The 5,732-nt window shown below is 43.4% G+C and overlaps 1 long non-coding RNA gene across 1 annotated transcript; it reads right to left on the reverse strand.

Moving 5' to 3' along the window:
- Positions 1 to 357: 357 nt before the first annotated feature.
- On the reverse strand, positions 358 to 4,807 carry LOC132587567 (uncharacterized). The gene is made up of 3 exons (XR_009556457.1): positions 4,621 to 4,807; positions 2,485 to 2,601; positions 358 to 601 (listed from the first exon to the last, which is right to left on the reverse strand). It is a non-coding gene; the product is annotated as an uncharacterized LOC132587567 (long non-coding RNA).
- Positions 4,808 to 5,732: the final 925 nt, after the last annotated feature.

Consider the following 5,732-nt stretch of genomic DNA (forward strand, 5'->3'; position numbering starts at 1 on the left):
GGGGGTCGAATTCTATGAGCCCCCCCAAAATGGTGCCCTTATCCTTCATTATTTCCAATGGAGGGAAGGCATTTAAAATGTGTGTGGTGCCTTTAAATGTGATGGCCAGAACTCCCTTTGGAGTTCAATTATGCTTGTCACAACCTTGCTTCTGGCTCCACCCCAATGTCTCCTGGCTCCATCCCCAAAGTTCCCAGATATTTCTTGAATTGGACTTGGCAACCCTAGTCATATGAATTAATTCAAGCAGAATGTCATCAAAACTTTAACCATATTTTATAGCAGACACTTAATAAGGTTTCAGATCTGTATTTTAATCCACACTGAACAAACCAATCAAGTAGTTACACCAGTTTGTCACTGTGCCTTAAAGTAACTGCAGCCATGCTTAACTTCCTCAAAGATTCCTCTTTGTCAATAGAAATTTAGGATTAAGGAGTGGACATACACATGTAGCTCTGGGCTACTCTTCAGCCTTATAAGGCTTTGCAGCATCTTTCATTAAATCCACATTTGACTGGAAGATCTTCACCATAGGGGCAGCCTCCGTTTACTGAGACCACGCATTCACCCTCCAATGCTTTGCAAGTTGTAGGTACCACTGTACAAAAGAAACACATGATTCTGTCATCATTTGGGGAAAAAAAACTTCTGAAATTAACAAGGTTGGCCCCATGGCTCCATATGTAGATAGTAATCCAAGACATATTGATAATATGGAATTCTCTGTCTGGGATAAGTGATGCTTTGTATTCTTGGTGCTTGGGAGGGGCAACAGTGTGAGGATTTCTAGTGTCATGGCCCCACTGATGGACCTCCTGATGGCACCTGGGTTTTTTGGCCACTGTGTGACACAGTGTTGGACTGGATGGGCCACTGGCGTGATTCAACATAGTAGTCACCAACTTAGTTGCCAGAGAACCTGGAGAAGTAACTCACACATGTCTGGCCATAGAGTGTGGGCAAACCTATCCAGGGGCAAAAGGGACTTATGTAGTACAAGCAGCCATAATGCTACAAAGGCACTCAAGACCGGTGCAAGAGTGCCCACCAGAAGAACGGACAGCTTCCCGGTGTTCCATATGCCAGCCATGGAGCGGAAGAGACTGCACCGCCAGGAGCTATCCAGGCAAACGTTTATGAAGCACTGGCCATGGAATCCACCGTGGAGGGCTAACACCACACACAGCCATCTTCCTACCAGGCTTGACTCCATTCCAGCGAAGCAGATGGCTCATGTACACACCAGATGTCACCTTTGGCCTGCAAGCAACCTACCCACCCCAAGAGTGGTTAATTGTCCAACCGCCACTTTCTTTGTCCAACGGAATTCAAGACAAAGACTAGTGCCCAGGAGAAGACAGAAGAAGAGGAAGACCATCTTCAGTCAGAGCCAAGTTCCTTTGTGTGAACTGGGTGTTACCTAGGCCATGATTTGACTCTCTATTGCCACCCTTTCTAATAAATCTAATAATCTTAAGTATTCCCCACCCAATAATCACTTCTATTCTTCCCAACTGTCATTTTGGAGCCTCCCCCTGGTCCATTTCAACCTGAAAGTTCACTCAGGTATCCAGGATCCAAACAAGTCCATTGGCCAGAAATGGGCACCCAATTAGGTGCCTCCAATGCACTTTCTATTGGTTGTCGCAGTAGTCCAGCCCTTATGGTCACTGCGAAACCTCCTTTTTGGGGGGAGGTCATGCATCAGCTGACCACCTTTCTCCTCCCTCGTACCTACCATCCTGAGGGCTCAAGAGAGTCCTTATAATCTGTGGACTACAGGTGTGCTTCTAGCAGTATCCCAACTCTGCTGCATAGATCCATCCCCGATTCCTGATCAGTTTCGGGTCCCTTTTCCCACTTCCTCGCTCGTCGCCATTGGAGCCTTCCTTGAAGACTACGATAGGTAAATATCGCCCTGTTTGTCTACCCATGTGTTCCCCTGTCTATCTATCTATATTTCCTAGGACTGAATGTATGATTTTATGAGCATTTTATCTTGAATGGAAGCCTATATTTTCCTTAATAAATTTTAACTGTTTTTACTTAATTAGAGTTTCTATATTTGTAAGCATTACTTTCTTGACGGTTAATCCTGTATACACAAGTAAAACAATCCTGAGTGAGCCAGGTGCCCACCTAACAATTCCCCAACCTCATTTTGAGGGCATTTTGGCTTACAGCTGCTCTGTGTTTCGGTTGGAGAGAAACGTGTTGTACAAATGAAGTAAATAAATAAATCCACACTAATGGATATAAATGCATGAAACTGGCTTGTACTAAGTCAAACTACCAGGATCAGTATTCATAATGTCTAACTAAAGTATTGTAACCGGCAGCAGTCATCTGGGACTTGCACATCACCCACTCCCAGGTAGTTTTAACTGAAGAATCCAGGGACTGAACCTGGAACTTTATGCGTGCAAAGCAGGTTCTCTACCACTGAGTCACAGCCTCTCCTTTTTTCTTAGCATCACTTACACATGCAGCATCTCCCATTGATTTCACAATGACCTGGAAGCGTATGACCGAAAGGGCATCTTTCATTTACTGGAACCCGGCAGTAGCCTCCAAGCAATTCGCAAGATGTACTCTGCGCTGCACAAAAGAAAAAGATCATGCTTTCATTATTTGGAAGATAGATGGTCATGGGGGCTACATCCTGAAGCAACTGACTGCCTGGTTAACATTGTTGTTCATCTCCATTGAGCTCACTCATTAGTTAATAATTCTCACAGCCCTTCTAGACAGCAACAGCTATAAAACAGGTGAAGACCAGCAACAAAACATTGCAGAGCATTTCAGTTCCCCAAAGGTTGGCTACCAAGATGACAAAGAATACCAGCTGGGACAATCCCAGCAGCGCTGCCCTCTAATCCTGGAGAGTGGTTTAGGTCTTAACCCATAGAGCCCCCACCTAGCTGTCTGGGAGCTGAAACTAGGCAGAAAGCCTTATTCTCCCTTCTGCCATCCAGCTGATGGGCACTATCATCACCAATACCTTCCAGCTACCACTAGCTTTTTTTGCTTCCTGTCATCCTTCCCTTACTGGTGGTAACCAGCTTCACAGCCATTCCCTCTCCATCCTGGTGATTGCCACTGCAGTTCCCTTCTCCAGTCCTTGCAATGCATCTTGGCAGCTGGGATCTCACAACATAGCATGGTAAGGCCTCTTCTTTAACACTGTTTTTTTTTAAAAAAATCTCCTTTTTTATTTAGTTTTCCATTCCCTCCCGCTCCGTAAACTGGGGCTTCCCCTAGGTTTGTATAAAAGATCTCCCCTAGCTGTATATGGCTCCATAGGGCCAATTTTGTTGACCTTTACTTGGGAACCATATTCAGAATTAGATATATTCAGAGCTTTTTTTTTTTGAGCAGGAACTCCGTTCATATTAGGCCACCCCCCATTCAGGTAGCCAATTCTCTAAGAGCTTACAGTAAACTCTTGGAAGTTTGATTACATCAGGGGTGTGTGGCCTAATATGCAAAGGAGTTCCTGCTACAAAACAAGCCCTGGATATATCAGATTATGCACTGTGTTTTTTGTGTTGGTGGTATCACTGTATAGCATCTTCCACACACAAGTGACTTGTATGCCAATAATGTATTCTAGGATTTGACACAGGGGAAACAAAAAGAGGACAGGAGGGAGATAGAGTCAGTGATAAACAGTGAAAGGATATGTTTCATTTCACTTACATATGGGATTACTTTGGTAGAGGATGGAGACTAAAAAGCTAAGCTATCCTCACCAGTTCCAATCCTTAGCTATTAATGTCTTGATAATTTGAAAGAGTATATGTTTATCTGTATTATGTAGGCTGGTTCTTTTTATTTTCCTCTTTTCCTTTTTGTTGTTGTTTTCCTTTTTTCCTAAATGGGCTTTCTGTTTCATCTGAAATGTAATCTCATATCTTTAAAAAAAAAAAAAAAAACAACCCTATTTTACAAATTGATCAAAATCTATTCAGACTACAGCATCTAAATAAAGACAGATTTTGTCCTTCCAAATTACCAATAAAAGTTCTAGTATACAATCATGACATTATTTTATTCACTTATTATATTTATAATCTACTTATCTCACAGAAACTCAAAGTGGATTATGCCATGTAATTTAATGCAGTCAGTAGGATGATGAGACATTGAATAAGCAATAATGAGTGAGCAACAGCAAAATGATCCAATGAGAATTCACAATATCGATTTGAGATGAGCAGCCAAATGATTTACTGTAAGCCAACAGCCAATATGAAAAGGACTGGAAGTCTACCCCCCCCCCCCACACACACACACACATACACACAACAGGAAAAGCCACGAAGCCACTTCAGAGCAAGTTATGTCACACAGATGCTGTTGTTGTTTTTTGCATTAATTCATGCACAGACTCTTGACTCCTACACACATGAACTTACCAGTTTAAAAAAATGAAATCTGTAGAATCAGTTTATGAATCAGCATGCTGATTTAATCACCATCCAAATTTACATGCAGCTTTGAAATGAATCTTAATCTGCTAGTAAAAAAACCTTCCAAATTCATTAATATCCTTCATTTAAAAACCAAAATAGATCCTTTCTGTTAGCAATTCACCTCTCTGAGCAAGTATCTTACCTGAAGCAGGGTGGAAAAGAAGAACCCCCAGAAAAAAGAGAAGGTAAACAAGTCTCATGACTGGAGGTTTTGCAAAGATCTCAGGAGTGCTAGAGGCAAGCAGCTGCAAGGCAGAGCAACAATGATGACTGGATAAAACTAGGAAGCTTCTGTATTTATTGAGGCATAGAAATAATGGACTATTGAAATATGGGTCTTTGCTACAGAGCAGTGCTTGTGCAGCTGAGATCTAATGAGAGCCCGCTACCCAGGGCTGGATTAACAATTTAGCCAAGTAGGTACTGGCCTATGGGCCCCTATGCCTTTAGGGGCTCTGGGCCAGCTCCCCCCCCCCCATTTCCGCCCCTGCTTGCAGCCCTCCCAGCCTGCATGCACAGCCAGCAACTCAGCCGCTCTTTGCCTGACTTGCCCACCTGGTGCGGCTGCTTATGGTGTTGTCACCAAGTTTGCCTCTCTCTGACTCCCTCCCGGAAATTTGTCAAAGGGGCTTTTGAGAAGGGGGCCTGCAGGCTGCAGTGGGGGCCATGGGCAGCAGGGCAGGTGCTCTGACTCTGAAATAATTTGCAAGAGGGACGCCGATATTTTGAATGCCTAGGGGCCTCCACAGGCTTTAATCTGGCACTGCCGCTACCCTAGGTTATCCTGGTCAGGTTGGATCTTCACTAGGCAGGCGTATATAGAAGGAGCTGATTTTTTTTTTAATTTAAAAAAAAATGTGAAAGTGAATCATGAAATGCAGAAAGCACAGGGTGAAATGAAATTATGTAAAATTCAAATAATATCAAGAAAAATAGAGATGACATTCACAAGTAACTGACAATCTCCCTTGTTTTGCTAAGCAAGTAAAGAGGTGTAATGACTGAGGAATCAAAGTCCTTGTTATGTCCTTGAAAAATGGTATCAAGTAGCATCAAGAAGAAGAAGAAGATATTGGATTTATATCCCGCCCTCCACTCCAAAGAGTCTCAGAGCGGCTCACAATCTCCTTTACCGTCCTCCCCCACAACAGACACCCTGTGAGGTGGGTGGGGCTGGAGAGGGCTCTCACAGCAGCTGCCCTTTCAAGGACAACCTCTGCCAGAGCTATGGCTGACCCAAGGCCATGCTAGCAG

The sequence above is a fragment of the Heteronotia binoei genome, chromosome 1 (assembly GCF_032191835.1).
Source record: "Heteronotia binoei isolate CCM8104 ecotype False Entrance Well chromosome 1, APGP_CSIRO_Hbin_v1, whole genome shotgun sequence".
Taxonomy (NCBI): Eukaryota; Metazoa; Chordata; class Lepidosauria; order Squamata; family Gekkonidae; genus Heteronotia; species Heteronotia binoei.